The sequence below is a fragment of the Bombyx mori genome, chromosome 9 (genome assembly GCF_030269925.1).
Source record: "Bombyx mori chromosome 9, ASM3026992v2".
Classification (NCBI taxonomy): Eukaryota; Metazoa; Arthropoda; class Insecta; order Lepidoptera; family Bombycidae; genus Bombyx; species Bombyx mori.
Window position 1 is genome coordinate 6,150,383 of NC_085115.1, and position 17,182 is coordinate 6,167,564.

Consider the following 17,182-nt stretch of genomic DNA (forward strand, 5'->3'; position numbering starts at 1 on the left):
GAGTCGTGGAAGGCGATGCTCGACTTCTGCGAGTGCACCATCTCGCAGAAGGAGGCGGCGGGGCGCGAGCGAGACGCGTAGGCCCACCGCCGTCGAGCGGGGGCCAGGGAGGCGGATTTCGCCCAAGCCCTGGCCCTCTAAGTGTTTCGGGTCTCTCTCACATGTCGGCCTGGGGACCGGCGAAGGGGACCTAAGAAGATGACGTGCAAGCTGCTCTGCACGCGTTTTATGCAAGAGCGTCCGGGTGATGGAAGGCCGACTATCCTCAACCCACGCTGGTTCTGACCCAGCGGGGTATTCCGAGGGTAGACCATTCTAACCGGCGCCATCTAGGCGGGCTTCGGATAGCCTGCCGACCGAGAGGACTGGTGGTCGTGGCGCCGACGACCGCCAGTCCGGCGTCCCGAGGGGGAGGGTGATGGGAGAGATGTGCTCCGCACTAAACGCTTCACTTTCCCCCCTTTGCCTTTTCATGAGTTCTGTCTCATGCGAGGTTTGGATGCTGGTTGTTGAGCGACAGCAGGTTTTAGCCGGTTCAACTCCGACATGCCCCGCCCTCCATCCCCAGTGGAGGGCGGAAGTCCGGTGATTTCCTACTGACAAAAAAAAAAAAAAAATACGTGCTATTTATAACATGCATTCAAGGGAATCCCTGAGCGAAAATTTTAAAGTTTATGTTCTCACTATGCCATCCCAACATATCTTTGAAAATTTGATGTATGTTCGTAAACATATTGAGGAGTTTCCTAAAATGTCGGACATACATAATAGAAATACTAGGAACAAACACAAGCTTGTTGTGCCGATGAGTAGGTTACATAAGATACGAAATTCATTCGGGTGTTTGTCTGTGCGCCTGTACAACAAAATCCCACAAGATGTTCAGAGCCTACATATAAATAGGTTTAAGAAAACTATTAAAGAACATCTGTGCAATAAAGCTTACTATAAAGTCAATGATTATCTAGAAGATTGCACAAGCTGGGAATGAGTTGCTCGCTCCGGGCATTTCAATATTGTAATAATTGTTATGTTATAATTACTTATTGTAAAAATGAATATTTAAAAAAATCTAATTCTTGCCAATTCTTCTCAGGACGGAGGCTAATTCTTGTGAATTGGCGGTAGTTCTTTTGACGTTCAACAAGTATGTACTTTCATTTATGTTGAATAAAACTTTTTTGATTTGATTTGATTTGATTTGATTCACTTATCTTATATTGATTAATTAATTTTATTTTTTACATCTTCATCCTAAACAAGAGTTACCGAAAACAAAATCCACTAAAAGTTAATTATTTTATCCATTCCAGCCGCCAACAAAGATTTACATAATTGTATGTTTGTTCGTAGAATTCTCATTTTTCCAATCTGTGGAAAGTCGGAATTGTCATTACTTGTGATTCTTTTAGAAATGATTTCCTCAAACTTTTTCCGGATGGATTCCTCCTATTATTGTATTTGTTTATACGTGGTGGTAAGACCTCTTGTGAGTCCGCACGGGTAGGTACCACCACCCCGCCTATTTCTGCCGTGAAGCAGTAATGCGTTTCGGTTTGAAGGGTGGGGTAGCCGTTGTAACCTTCAAACCGGCGCCATCTAGGCGGGCTTCGGATAGCCTGCCGACCGAGAGGGCTGGTGGTCGTGGCGCCGACGATCGCTGGCCCGGCGTCCCGAGGGGCAGGGTGATGGGAGAGATGTGCTCCGCACTAAACGCTTCACTCACCTCCCCTTGCCTTTTCATGAGTTCTGTCTCATGCGAAGGTTGGACGTTGGTTGTTGAGCGACAGGAGGTTTTAGTCGGTTCGACTCTGACATGCTCCACCCTCCATCCCCAGTGGAGGGTGAGAGTCCGGCGATTTACCCTGACAAAAAAAAAAGCCGTTGTAACTACACTTAGAACTTATATCTCAAGGTGGGTGGCGCATTTACATTGTAGATGTCTATGGGCTCGAGTAACCACTTAACACCAGGTGGGCTGTGAGCTCGTCCTCCCGTCTAAGCAATAAACAAAAAACGTGTAATATTATGAATTACATAATTAATATGTAGTATTATTAATATTTAATTCACACCTTCTGCTTTAATATAATACTATTTTTTCTTTTTATTATAATAGACTACTCTTCAAACAATCTCATCCGTTTCTGAAGTCTCACACTTACTTTGTATCTTTAAGTTCATAACTATTAATTTTCAATTCGAATTACAAGTATTTATCCTTCCTCAGAGCGTGCCCTTAACTCTTTTGTAGCTGTTCTATCACCGATATCACCTTTAAATTTCTTCTAATATAACTATTCCTAAGCTTTCCCATTCTAATTACACATTAATATAATAGTTCAATTATATTATGCACTACATTTCGAGGTTAAGGAGAAGCAATTTCTTAAAGATTAAGTAAAGCCATCAACCTTATTTTAGTCACCAGTTCTGCTAATACAATATAACAATGACTAAAGCTAACAATGAAGCTAATTTACAATTAAAGTTATAAGATTAACTCAGTCTAATGATACTATTACAAGCTACAGGAATTCAGAAAAAATAAAACATTTAAGTAAAAAAGTAAAAATGTTTATTTCTAAAAACATACCAAATACAATTTTTCCTTTTTTTGTAATAGGCACTCTTGCGAGTTTCGCGCTCAAACGATGCTCACAAAACTTGGCCCACTAAAAACGAACGACAATATGCTCTTACACATACGAATGACACTTTTCCACGCTATAAACGCCTGACATTATAATCCCAATACTTAATTATTAAGTTTAAGTGATCTCGTACTTATAATCAAGAATGGTTTAGACATAAAAATAACTAAATTAATTAAAACTACTTATATAATCTAGCGTTTACTTCGTTGGTATTGACTACGTTAATTGTCCATGACCACGAAAATTTTAAAATATTAAAGAAATAAAAGTATTAAGTAAATTAAAATATTTGACATGTCAGAAATAATTCAGTGACCATGAAAATGTCAAATTGAACCGCAAAAGTAATTTTGATTTTATCTTCCAATCTCGCAAAAAACAAAGAAAATATTAACTAAAATAAAATTGTAAATACTTTCACTGTGAACACACAGATTTTTAATAAATTAATACATGGTTATTTATTTAGAAGATACTAAATATTATAAGCATATAAATATTATAATGGCAGCCACGTGATGGCAAAAGAAAAAGAGGTAGGCAAGCTAGAAGATGGACAGATGATATAAAGTAGATTGGAGGGACAATCTGGTCCAGAAAAGCTAGCAATAGAAAAGAATGGAAGCAGCTGGAAGAGGGCTATGTGTCACAGGACACGCTGATCACTGAACCGGAAAACCCGATGTATTAGATTAGATTTAAGTTAAAACAATTTGCTACCATGTGTAAATATCATTGTTTAGTATCAGCAATAAAAGCTTAAAAAATAATATATAAAATTCTAAACAATCTTCTTTCGATTTCGATCTTTTACACTAAACCTACTTGATATTACATCTATTAATGTTCGTACAAACTCCAGAGCGATATAAGTATATGTACATTAAATAAAACGCGTATTCAAATCCAGTTCAAAACCACAGTAATTGGAACAATAAAATTTGTTTTGGCGCATTATTATCATTTACTGCTAGTCATATCATATTATTACAAACAAAATATTCATAAACATGCAAAGAATATAAATATATAAATGTATACATGGAAGAAAAATAATTGTTTAACCTAAAGCTAATTTAAACATTTTATGTACAAATTCGTAGTTTGACATAATTAAATGAACATACTCTCCGAGCAAAGTTCAACGAAGTTGAAACAGATTTTCGGTTTGTACCTGTAAGAAACAAAATTCGTTATAGTATTATCTATTTTCTTAATTATAATTAATAAAGATGAAGAGGTCGGGATTAAATGTATATTTGAAAAAAATGCGACAGAAAAAACAAAATGTATTTATATTTTTTTATCGCCCTTGTAGACAGACGAGCATACGGCCCGCCTGATCGTGAGTGGTTACCGTCGCCCATGTACTTCAGCAATGGCAGGGGCAAAGCCAAGCCGCTGCCTACCGTTAAACACTCTCTACAAGCTTCGTTTGAAGAAGGATATGTCATAGCGTTCGAGAAACACCGTGGAGGGGATCTCATTCACAAAGCCGAATGGTACGTGGCAAAAAAGATCAATCAAAAAGATGGCAGAGAAGAAGAAGAAGAATGAATTTAGATCTTCGATTTAACTATAAAGAATTTTATTGCATTCGAGACGAGTAAACCAATTTCCTGATACTAAGTGATTACGGTCACAAAGAACACACAAACCTTGCTAAAAGATAGACATGTGTACTTCTAAAAGCACGTAGTTTTAAAAATATTTAATAGCTTTTGTTAATATAAAATTCAAGACTTTTTTTTCATGGTCATACTTTGGTAGCTTGCATCACCCAGTTCTTTCAGATATATTTCAAATCTAAATTAGTCACTTCGTATTTATAGTTATATTAATTTTTCTCAAATTTCACGAACTCACCTTTTCCTTTTCGATATGACCGTCACAGATTCACATGACCCCATTTGTGTTCACTCAGGAATTCAGGTCGCCTTCTCTGGAATAAGAAATTACGTGTTGGAATCAGTATTTACGGTCAAATAAAAATATTCAAGGAACATTATCATATTTCAAGGTATATTGTGTGGTTTTACCATTTTTAGAGATATTACGAAAATATTCGAAATATTATGAAAGATTAAACGTAATAAATAGTAAAAATTACATGATTAAAATTGCTACGAAAAAAATTCCGTGTTAGGTTTACGACTAATAAAATAAGCCTTCTAATCTATATATTAATACGTGAAGCAAAAACTTTGTATCCCTTTTTACGAAAATTGCGCGCACGGAGGAGTATGAAATTTTCCACACTTATAGAGAATATAGAGAAGAAGTGCACAATCATAATATTCTTTTAAAATAATGCATAAAAGATACATTAAATCAATAAAGAAAATATTACACACACTACCATGTATTTGACACACACACATATACTCTTTATTTACTGTCAAACTTTTGTAATTGCTTAAAGTCTGTAGTCAAATTGAGAATAGGTTAGTATTGTTTATCTTTAATATTACGAGTATTTGTATATAGAGTAGTCTTGGCGAAATCTGTAACAATAGGACCATAATAATGTTGAAAGTTATAATTTAAATTAATTATAGTCGAATTTCGACTACTGCGGGACCACTAGTATTTTATTATTTCACATAACATGTTTACCTTTTTTCTTCGCAATTTGATACATTCAGGGCAAAACCAATTTCCTGGCGGAGGAACTTTAATTCCGACACACTGAAAATGATACCACTGGAAGCTGCATTTCGGTTCGTCACAACCAATCATTCTAGATTCGGATATGAATTTTCCACAATAACAGTACTCCGATTCCCTTTTGGGGCTGTATTGTGACTGCTCTTCAGGCTCATAGTCTTCAGTGATGGGAAGAACGTGACATACGTGCATTGCGAACAACCATTTTTTTATTCCGCAACTAGTACACCAAACGCTTTCTGTACCGTGACGCCAGTATAGATGTTCAAGTAGGCGTTTATATCCGCAGAATGACATGGCGCAACCGCCGCACACAGCGGCCGACGTGAATTCGCCAGGAGAACTTTTTGAAGATGCCATGTCGCTCCAAACTTTAACTTTATTTATGGATAAAGTTTTAAAGATTGTAAAACCGAAACAAGAGTTTCGGTTGATGGAAAGATTTAAAATTTGTCCACCTGACGGCGAAATAGCGCGCGCAAAGTTTATCAACAGCGTACAAAATCACAGAGCTTTATCGTTAACACATCCTTCACTGTATCTATTCAAGTACTGATACTTAACATATAAACTTATTTCTTTTATACTAATAAAGATTTGGAAAACGTGAAAACAAATTAAAAGAACTCATTAACAAATTACTTGTCGTTTGCAATTTAAAAAATAAATCAATTACACTTTAATTTAAATTTAAAAATTACATTGCATCTCTCCTTTGTTTAAAATATCCATAATCATACGGTGATTACTTAATGAAGGAACTTAATTGAAAGCACTTAATTTTAATGATGCACTTGCTATTTTCAACCAAAAATAACAAAAGGATCACTAATCACCAATGTTTCTAGCAATTGCTTAAATACCTTTTTAAGTTAAACGTTATTAGTACCAAATAAAATTCCAAAATTTTAATCGCCTAAGAAAGCTAATTTTAATAATATTTAGTCTACACATAATCAACCATTTAACTATAAACATTTACGATTTTTTTCGAACTCAATAGAGTTTAATGATCTCCCACTGAGATCCAGCCATTAGAACACTTCCCGAGACTGAAGTTTCAATTGAAATATCTTCTTTGAGTCTAGTTATCTTTCAAATAGAAACTGCACAAAGAACTCCCCATAAAGGCTTAAGTAATGTTACTTGCTTTAAGTCACCTTTGTATAGAGATTGATCTCCTACCAGATCTTTTAGCTACAACTCATAGGTATTCTCTGTTATTTAAAATTGTAAATCTCTTCATATACTTCTAATTCGTCAAAGAATCAACAACCTCTCATTACCTATACTAAGAAACTATTTATTTATCTCAAACCAAAAAATAATGCTTAGACTGGCGAATGAACTCACTGCCCACCGGATTTTACGTTACTGGAACCTATTGACATCACAACGTAAATATTACCACCTTTTAATAATTGGAGACATGAGGTCTAAAGTCTAAAATGTAAAGTATGACAAGAAATAAATAAATGGTGGCTTTCCGCTTAAAACGGAACGCATTACTGCTTCACGATATAAATAGACAAGGTGGTGGTACTAACTCCCTGTACAGGCTCACAAGACGCCTTGCCACCATTAAATATGGAATTATTATTTTTCTCATTCAGATGTCATTTTTTACTACACCATGTCAGTCATGTTATTCCCTTATTGTGCACGATAAAGGAATGACATGACTCTGCATTCGAAACATTTGTTAAGTACTTTTGTGAGTCCGTGCGGGTAGGTACCACCGCCCGGCCTATTTCTGCCGTGAAGTAGTAATGCGTTTCGGTTTGAAGGGTGGGGCAGCCGTTGTAACTATACTGAGACCTTAGAACTTATATCTTAAGGTGGGTGGCGCATTTACGTCGTAGATGTCTATGGGCTCCAGTAACCACTTAACACCAGGTGGGCTGTGAGCTCGTCCACACATCTAAGCAATAAAAAAGAAAGTAAATAAGTAATTGTGTGAGTAAGTTCAGATTTCCGTGAAACTTATGTTTGTATCAAGGAGGCTATTCTACCGTACTGAACATTCTCTAGCAAATTTCAGAACACACAGAAAACATATTTCATTAGAAAAATTGGGACCTGTCTAGGGAACTTGAACACCGGCATAGTCGCACAACGCGCTGCCACAACGACTTCATCTCAAAATGAAAATGAACAGTATACGTATTATGTAACCATCGAAAATGTTTATTCACGTTTGATAACCTTGTAAGACCTTTATATAAGAACAAAGGGAAAAGAAGGTTGAAATTTTAGTGGCCGATCTAAGGACAGTATCCGCTCGATAGCGATTGAACTTGTCGTCGAAACAGTAAAGGGAATGCGCACAGTGCGCAAACGGCCGTCCCGAACACGCCTCGACATTTGCCTTGAATACGAATATATCTGCGTCTGACCTTATTCAATAGCCTTTTTCCAAACGAACAGTTTTATCGTCTTTGTTATTTCCACCCAATGAACACTAACCCCTTAAAGAGAATGGTTGTGACGCGTACACGGAATCTTTATTTTCGTAAGAAAGCAAATCTTAAAGAATAGCTTTATTATTTAATGGAATTGTTAAATGTGCTACGGTTTTTGTTTTGAAATTTATGGACAACATTTTCTGAAAATTAATAGAAAATTGAAGTCACAAACATCTACGGCAATGATCAGATTGGAAATGAATCAGATTAGAAAAATCATAACAGTACAACAGTGAACCCAATAACTTAACAAAAAACAATTTGCGATCGTGTGGAATTCTGAACACAAAATCATAAATAATATAGAATTCCAATAACGGTCCTTCGCAACATTTTGTTTTTCACGAAATGCTTAGAATTTAAATAACAAAATAAAGTCGAAGAAAGAAAAAATATAGTAGCTAAATTCTTGATTCTTCGTTGATTTTTACTGACATAATGAATGCGTGAGCGAGCACGAATTTATGTTTGGGTATTCGTTATTTCATGCTTCAATGATAATTATATTTTCTATATTTTTAACGAATTTGCATAGAAAACGATTTTCAAAGTTTAATTTGGGGTAGGAAAGTACAAACTATTTATTGTAACTATAATTTTTTATTTTATTTATTACATTACACTGTTGGAAATCTCGATTGTGTGGTGCTTAGCTAGCTGTACAAGCTAATTATACTTAGGAATATAAAAACTTCTAAATTTTGAGGGATCCATTTCATTCAATATTGAGTATTCTTGTACAATTTTGCTCTTTTCTTGTTAGATTTCTTCTTCTAACTTCTTCTCTGATGACACTAGAGGAGACCGATTCAGCATCTATCCACTTCAATACTTATTGACTTTTTCTTAATTGGATAGATTCTTCCCATCTTAAAATTTAACGTTAGTCTAAACTATTAATTAATTGAAATTATATATGCTGCAATTGTGTCATAGACGTCAGCTCTTTTCACCAAAACCTTTTTTTTTCTTTTTCTTAACTTAAACTACTTCCTGTTTAGCTTCATAATAAGTACAAGGACTTGCTTATACTAAAATAATATTATGAACCTCGCACACTATTAAATGAGTGAATGTATCTGTAGAGTCTATGTAGTTTAAATGTGCACGATTGTATGAGGATTGTAGCAATGTTCTTGCAGCTCTAACACTAGGATCAATCATAGGGACTCTGGTAACCATTCTCATCAAACTCGCTGAAGAGTTCGGAGTAAAACCTAGCCCACTGAGTTTCTAGCTGGGTCTTCTCAGCAGGTCGATTCCCGACCAGTAGTAGGTGCATTCGCGAAGTAGCTGTCCTTGAGCTGTTTGGTCTCGAGACACTGTCAGCAAATCTCACCCCTCCTGGCTGAGCTTGAAAGAGATTCTAGTCATCCTTCCATTGTAAAATAAAAAGAAATGTAACAATTTACTAGAGTGTGTGTATCTATCTGCATTTAGTTTTATTTAATCGTAACGTTATATTTAATGTCTTTTTTTGGACTTTTAATTTTAAAGTTGAATATAATTGAATACAAAAAAAAGATAACTATTAAATCGGTGGTATCTACACGAAACTGCTTAAATAGCATAAATATGTTTTATTTATTTTTTAGTTAGTACTTCTAAAGCATTTAGATTTCTTTGTCTTATTTAATAATTAATGTCTTTTATTTCAAGCTTTTCAGTTGTATTTCTGTGGTCCAAGTGAAATACATTGGAATAATAGCTAACTTGCGTTTCAAACCGAAATGCACAATGGTTTTTATAACTCGGACTTTGAACAAACAACACAGAAAAAGTGGCAGACGTTAAAAGCCAGATAAACAGAATATTTTCGTAGTGTTTGAGCTATTTTACAGTCGAACGCTCGCTTTGGCTGTAGGTGCGGCAATGCTCGAGAATTCTTCTACAAAGTTATCGGAAACTTGGGAAGTTCTTCACAATTCATCCGCATCACTTCACCTTACTGCGGATTAAGTTTGGAAAATTCTATGTTCGTTTCGTTGCGTCCAATTTTGATTTATTGCTGACTATATTCAGCTGATGCCGACGGCCCACATGAAGATCTTAAAAATTTATTGCTGTACGATTTGTAGATGGGCTATTTTTCAAAATATTCTCCAGAGCGTTGCTCGATCAAATATACCTTAGAAACATAGAAACCGGCAATGAAACAAAAAGCAGCACACTGTCGCAAATCTTAACAATAGCATGAAAAAAAGACGAAGGGCATGTTTGTTTTATTTCTCTTAAAAATGAAATTGCATCAGTTTCTTCAACTTGGATCGATGTACGAAGTGCGTGGACATGAAAATTGGACCTACAAGAAGCTTACTTGATTAAAATATAAAGTAAGTAATATAAAAACAATCATGTACTGCCGCGATGAGTAACATAAATTGTTACATTCTTAAATTAATTTCTCTTTATTAAAAAAAATACAGAAGAAATCTATATTTTTCAACAAAATAATAAAAATTAATTTTCCAGAAATTTCCATCATTGATGAACAGTATATTATAATAAATATTTCGCAGGTACAGGACTACTCAACCGATAACTGTTAAAAATATACATCTAACAGGTGAGGAAGGACTTTTTAACATATGTTTAAGCTATTACTTACTTTGATCGCGAGTACTTAAGAACATCGACAGCTTGTGGTACTGAAATTGTAAAGAAAACAAATTATTTGTATTACGTATCAATCCTATTACTGAAGGTAAATTAAATGACTGAAACCTCAGATTTACTCGAGAAACGCTCTAAATAAATGGAAAGTAATTTAGAATATTCAATAAGTCATTCAATCTATCAAATGGTTTGATTTAAGCAGACCGACTTCGGACGCGACCGTTTTAAATACAAAAGTTAGTTCATTTGCTGAATAATTCAATCGGCGAAGTCGCAAAATTAATACAATGAGAACGATCCGCGGTACCGCAATAATTCAGCATTTTATTGGCGGCCCTCGAATGCTTGCTCGAACGCAATCCGAAGGGGAATCGCCTATAAAAGCACGACCAAACAACCCTTTTAAGTAAATATTTATTTTTATAACGAAACACTTTCGTTTTAAACTGGAAACCTTCAAGATTACATTCCGGAGGAAAATTTTGTAGAGCCCTGTTGTTAACGAGAAAATTGAGGAGGCTTTCCCAGGGCAAGTGCTACGTTTTAAGCCTCTTAAGTACCGTTACGCAAGACGCGATCAAACCTAGCCTATGCGGTTCTAGAATAAAAATCTTATTCCTTTAAAAGAGCAATTCTTGTATATATATATATATATATATAATCTGAATCTCGGAAACGGCTCCAACGATTTTCATAAAATTTAGTATACAGGGGATTTCGAGGGCGATAAATCGATCTTGCTACGATTTATTTTCAGAAAATGTTGTTTTATTCGTGTTTTCAATAATCAACTTTATCGATAATCAACTTTGACTCTTCCCGACATCTATTGGCGAATAATAATACTATTTTTACTGCTTTAAAGACACAAAAAATAGGCGTTATAAAAAAAAAAGCCGAGCAAAGTTCGGTCATCATCTAGTCTTATCTTTAAGTAAGAAATGCTATAGAAAATATTATAAAAATACACTCTTGAATTTTGAGCGCTTATTTAAAATCCGGGTGTGTAGGTATCCGATTTACATCTTCATACTAAATCGAGATTGCCTACTGGTAAAAACATTAGTATTAAGTGGCTAAAGCAGCCTATAAACATTACAACTTTCGATATATGTATTCGTAACCCGCAACATCTCGGACATAATGGTAATAACCCTTCTACGCATATCTGTTCATAAAATATTTATAACTACTGATACCATACACCCCACGGTTTTTTTACAATAAAATAATTTTTTCTTACACTATTTTTAAGTCAAATTTATTAAGATTTATTTTCTATTTTTAGTTGGATTTTCTATAAAAGCATATTTTGTTAGTTTTTTAAACGATTATTTATTTTTCATTTTTTAGTTGAATTTCAATTTTTTTAACTTTTTTTTCAATTTCTTTTTTAGTATTAAATTTTCATCGGTCCTTAATAAGTATACCAAATTTCAAGTTAATCCGACGTTTTGAAAATCATGTTCAAAGATTCCGTTACAAACATACATACGTCTGAAGCTAATAAAAGCGTATTAAAAAAAGAATACAACTACACGAGAGGTTTTACTTTTCTAAATGTTTCATTCATTTTCAATTCCTGCTAACATTTACTTATTCCCACACTACATTTTACTGTACAACCTTGAATCAAGATATTCGATTCCCACTTCGGACAAACATTCGTGTAACGTACAGGTATGTATGTTTGTTATTTGTTTGTTGTTTGGGTTTTCAATCTCTATATAAGCTTATATTTAAACGTGTATAATAATACAAATATTTGTCACCGCTTACTAAAACACAGGGAATGCTAATTTGAGGCCAGGTGGCCCAGTGAGTCCTCGATTATTTCTGCATAAGACTGAACAGAATACTCATCTTAAATCTACTTTTTTTTTTTATTGCTTAGACGGGTGGATTAGCTCACAACCCACGTGGTGTTAAGTGGTTACTGGAGCCCATAGACATCTACAACGTAAATGCGCCACACACCTTGAGATATAAGTTGTAAGATTTCAAGTATAGTTACAACGGCTGCCCCGCCCTTCAAACCGAAACGCGTTACTGCTTCACGGCAGAAATAGGCAGGGTGGTGGTATCAACCCGTGCGGACTCACAAGAGGTCCTACCACCAGTAAAAACGTGTCCTCCGTGCCCTCCACTTACATTAAAGCGGCAACTAGCTTGAATTTAGTTTCAATGATTAGTTCATTAGACAGAGACTTGGCTGTGTCCCCGCCATTGTTGTTGTGAATCACAATGACTACTTACATTCAGGTAGGCCGTATGCTTGTACGGCTTCAATATCAATAGTAAAATAATTATTTTTACAATAAAGTATTTCCAGAAGTAAATATCAATGAACTTAAAATTGATACAAAAATATTATGACAATTAAAATGTATAATAATATGGAAAATCAACGTCCGCTTTACAGTAATCCTATCAGATGGACATGGGAACTCTAATGAAGAGGTAATCTTACCAAACCGACATGTCAGAGAACATTTTATGTTTACAATCATTAATTTTCAAAATTATATTCTTATACCTTTTAACGAGCAATTCCTGTATATTAATATCTATATAATCTGAATCTCGGAAACGGCTCAAACAATGTTCATAAAATTTAGTATACAGGGGATTTCGGGGGCGATAAATCGATCTAGCGATACGATTTATTTTCAGAAAATGTTGTTTTATTCGTGTTTTCAATAATCAACTCTTCCCGACATCTATTGGCGAATAATAATACTATTTTACTTAATTGAGGGCAACTAACCGCTTTAAAGACACAACAAGATGGCGTTATCAAAAAAAAAGCCGAGCAAAGCTCGGTCATCGTCTAGTGTCACAAAAACAAGATTAAAGTTTCAACCGTTACACACATCCACTGAATACGTTGAAATATCATTGAAACAACGTTTAGTCTACAATAAAAATCTCGTTATACCATTGTAGCAATAGCACTCAACAGGACCATATGTCCGTATATAATCTAATAGGCACTTTTCTTTTGCGAGGGTTCCCAAATCCCTTTTTTCGTACACCGTAAAGGAAAAATTTCAACATTGAGTACGAAGGAATATCGCTTAATGCCACTGCTGTCGTCGAACCGAATCAAAAATCCTTTAAGACACTCTCGCCATTATAATTTTATGATACTGCACATCTTAACACGTTTTATAGCAAATTGCTTTTGTACAGAAGGTATTTATGACTTTCAATAATCATTATCTACCGTTATTTTGTCGAGCACGAATTATGGAAATAACTTTAATACTTTCTTTAAGAGTCTAAAGAACGAGGCCTTTGTGCTCTGAAAAATATTCTCATAGACCATTTCGCCAAACGACAAGAAATAGCAATGCTATCACTTCCAATATCTAATAACATTATAATTATTACTAGATGATGACCGAGCTTTGCTCGATTTTTTTTTGATAACGCCATCTTGTTGTGTCTTTAAAGCGGTTAGTTGCCCTGAATTAAGAAAAATAGTATTATTATTCGCTAAAAGATGTCGGGAAGAGTTGATTATTGAAAACATGAATAAAACAACATTTTCTGAAAATAAATCGTGGTTAGATCGATTTATCGCCCCCGAAATCCCCTGTATATTAAATTTTATGAAAATCGTTGGAGCCGTTTCCGAGATTCAGATTATATATATATATACAAGAATTGCTCGTTTAAAGGAATGAGATGTTTTGTAATTTAAAATATCATTAACAACATTTACGAAGTAATTAGTTTGTAATATTTTAATTTTTAATACGGTAATATTTTTTGTTTTTATAGGTGGGCAGATAGTACATAATTCATTAGAAGTTCAACTTCCACTAAGGCCCTTAAACATCACAAAGAAAAATCGTTTTACATAAGGCTAAGGTTTTTTTGCATAGAGTGAAAATTATTTATCAAAATGAGTTTATTTACCCAATTTATATTGTTAATCACAGTTAGTCTTTTTAAAGTTTTTAAAACTCAACTAACGATTCTCTGGCACGGCCATAAATTCCACGTTTTATTCCACGCACTTTTTTCCACGGATTTTTTCCACGGATTTTTTCTTACGGTTTTACTATCACATTTTTTTCAGTTCGGTCGCGCAGCAAAATCCCTATCCCCTCCAAGCCTGCCGTAAGAAACTTCGTTCCAATAATTACGTTAAACTTTCTGTTGCTAAAAACTGCATCTGAAGTTTCATCAATAGATTTATAAAATTTAAGATACAATATAATAATAACGAAAATCACGGAACAGTTATAAGATTCATTAATATCAGACACGAAATGAGAGGTAATTTCAGAGCGAACAATAACAATGTAATGAACACTAATTGCAGATGTTTCGTTAAACAAAGAGCTATGAAATTTACGAAATCAAAGTACACATTACACAGTAACTATTGTAGCTAACACAAACTAAGTATAGTATAATACTACGATATTACTAAGTTGTATTACACTAATTTACCTTAAAATTAGAATTAGAATAACTAATATTGGTTTGCCGGTAATAGTAATCTCATCTATCGCGTAGTGCCAAGTAGTGCGTAGTGCCAGTAGCCAATAGTGGAACGAGCATCGAAGGATCTAGAAGCATCTAGAACGCTCGAAATGTATAACGCCATCTATTGTCAGATAGCGAAAGCACAATACTGAACTTGTGTGGAATATTCTCGATGATTCTAGGGACTCCGTCTCGACTATAAAAGCGTTGCAAAGATGGCACGCATACATGTACGTCATTTTGGATCCTCCCGATCCAATAACGGTGCTTTTAGGTACCTCAAGCACCGGTCATCGTTCTCGTCGCTTGCAACGAAGGGCTCGACGAGTAAATTAACCCACAGACACAGCCCACTGAGTTTCTCGCCGGATCTTCTCAGTGGGTCGCGATTCGGTGGTAGATTCTGCGAAGCACGGCTCTTGCTAGGGTTCGTGTTAGCAACGTCGTCAGGTCTGAGCTCCGTGAGCTCACCTGCTAATTAAGGTTACACTGATATGGTCTCTCTAGAGACTCTAGACCATCAGCTTAGGTAGGAAAAAAATAAAAACACGCAGTCAGTTAGTAATCGGAACTCTACTCGAAGCGAAACAGTGAACGGATCACCTGAAGTGAAGCGGAAGAAGCTAATTGAGAATTTTAAAGTGTTTGTAAAATGTAGTAAGTGTTCTAAGTGTTGAATACAGTGTTAACTTGTAATCCGGTAGAATTTTATTTATCCCGAACTCCAGCGCGTAACAATATTATGTGGGAGAATTAACATATGATGCTAAATCAGTTACTTTTACGTTACAGGTGAACTCTATTACCAGGAATAGCTTGTAGCAAGCAGTTTTTCTTTTCAGCGTCGTCATCAATATTGGAAATATGAAAATTCGTGAAAATCCTACGGGGACGAAGACATTAGCATATTTATTAATATCATCCAAACGGGAAGCGTTCCGCTATCGATAATAACCCCAGACGAACGATCGCTTTCGTATCTTAAATGACAGACTCAAGTTATTGCAAGTTAATTCACACATAAATTATTTTTATAAGCGATGTTAGGTAAATATATTATTATCGCTTTTTTTCTTTTTTATACAATTAGAGAAACTCACGGCCCACCTTGTGTTAAGTGGTTACCGGAGTCCATAGACATTAACAAAGAAAATGCCAACACCCACCTTGTCACACGAAGTCTCAATTCTATAGTACATATGATAGCTGTACAAACAGTTATCTCGTTATTATCTTTATCTTGAATCTAATACCGCTAAGTCAACTGCATATATCAAATCTATTGAATCTTAAATGCTTAAGTTACGGACATATAAATAAATATAAAAATCATTATCAGAACACAACCAGTTGTTCCACAAATAAAATTCAAATTAGATGCATTCCAAACCTTCGAATGTAATGAGCATTGAATTTAATATCGCCATGTTACACCCAACTCTGCGAAGAATTTATTACCTACAAACGTTTTAAAACAATAAGAAAACAAAAGTCATAATATAGAAAAGAAATGAGCGAGACGTTACAGAATTATTTGCATCGGAGAAAACAAGGCCGTAATACCCGTCTCTAACAGAGACATATAGCAAGAGCCACTGGGACAGCCTCAGTATTCGAGGCACGTACGATCCAGCTGTATTATTTTACATCGGCCTTAACAATAGTACAGCTACGTTGCAAACACTCTGCAAAAAGGCCTTGGCTGACAGTTAAACCGATATCTTCACTATGTTTTTTTTATTGCTTAGATGGGTCGACGAGCTCACAGCCCACCTGGTGTTAAGTGGTTACTGAAGCCCATAAACATCTACGATGTAAACGTGCCACCTACCTTGAGATATAAGTTCTAAGGTCTCAAGTATAGTTACAACGGCTGCCCCACCCTTCAAACCGAAACGCATTTCTCCTTAACGGCAGAAATAGGCAAGGTACCTACCCGTGCGGACTCAAGACAAGAAGTGCTACCACCAGTAAACTGTGTTAAAGTGTATTAGTACTTATGATTCAATTTCTTCAGTGTATTTAAAAGGTATTTTATCTATACTAATATTATTAAGAGGAAAGATTTGTTTGTTTGTTTGTATTGAATAGGATCCGATACTACTGAACCGATTTAAAAAAATTCTTCCACTGTTGGAAAGCTACTCTATCCCGGGGTGATATATTTATTTTAGGCATATTTATTTTATTTTCAAAAAAATTAGAGATCCTTACTGAAACTTCAATAATGTAACCCAATGTGTAAAAAAAATACCTAAAATTCTTTAAATCGCGAGC

At 35.0% G+C, this 17,182-nt stretch overlaps 1 long non-coding RNA gene across 1 annotated transcript; it reads left to right on the forward strand.

The window, feature by feature from the left end:
- The first annotated feature begins 8,440 nt into the window (after positions 1–8,440).
- Positions 8,441–15,976, forward strand: LOC110385503 (uncharacterized). Its single transcript, XR_009973812.1, has 3 exons — positions 8,441–10,122; positions 10,309–10,355; positions 15,698–15,976. It is a non-coding gene; the product is annotated as an uncharacterized LOC110385503 (long non-coding RNA).
- The last annotated feature ends 1,206 nt before the right edge of the window (positions 15,977–17,182 follow it).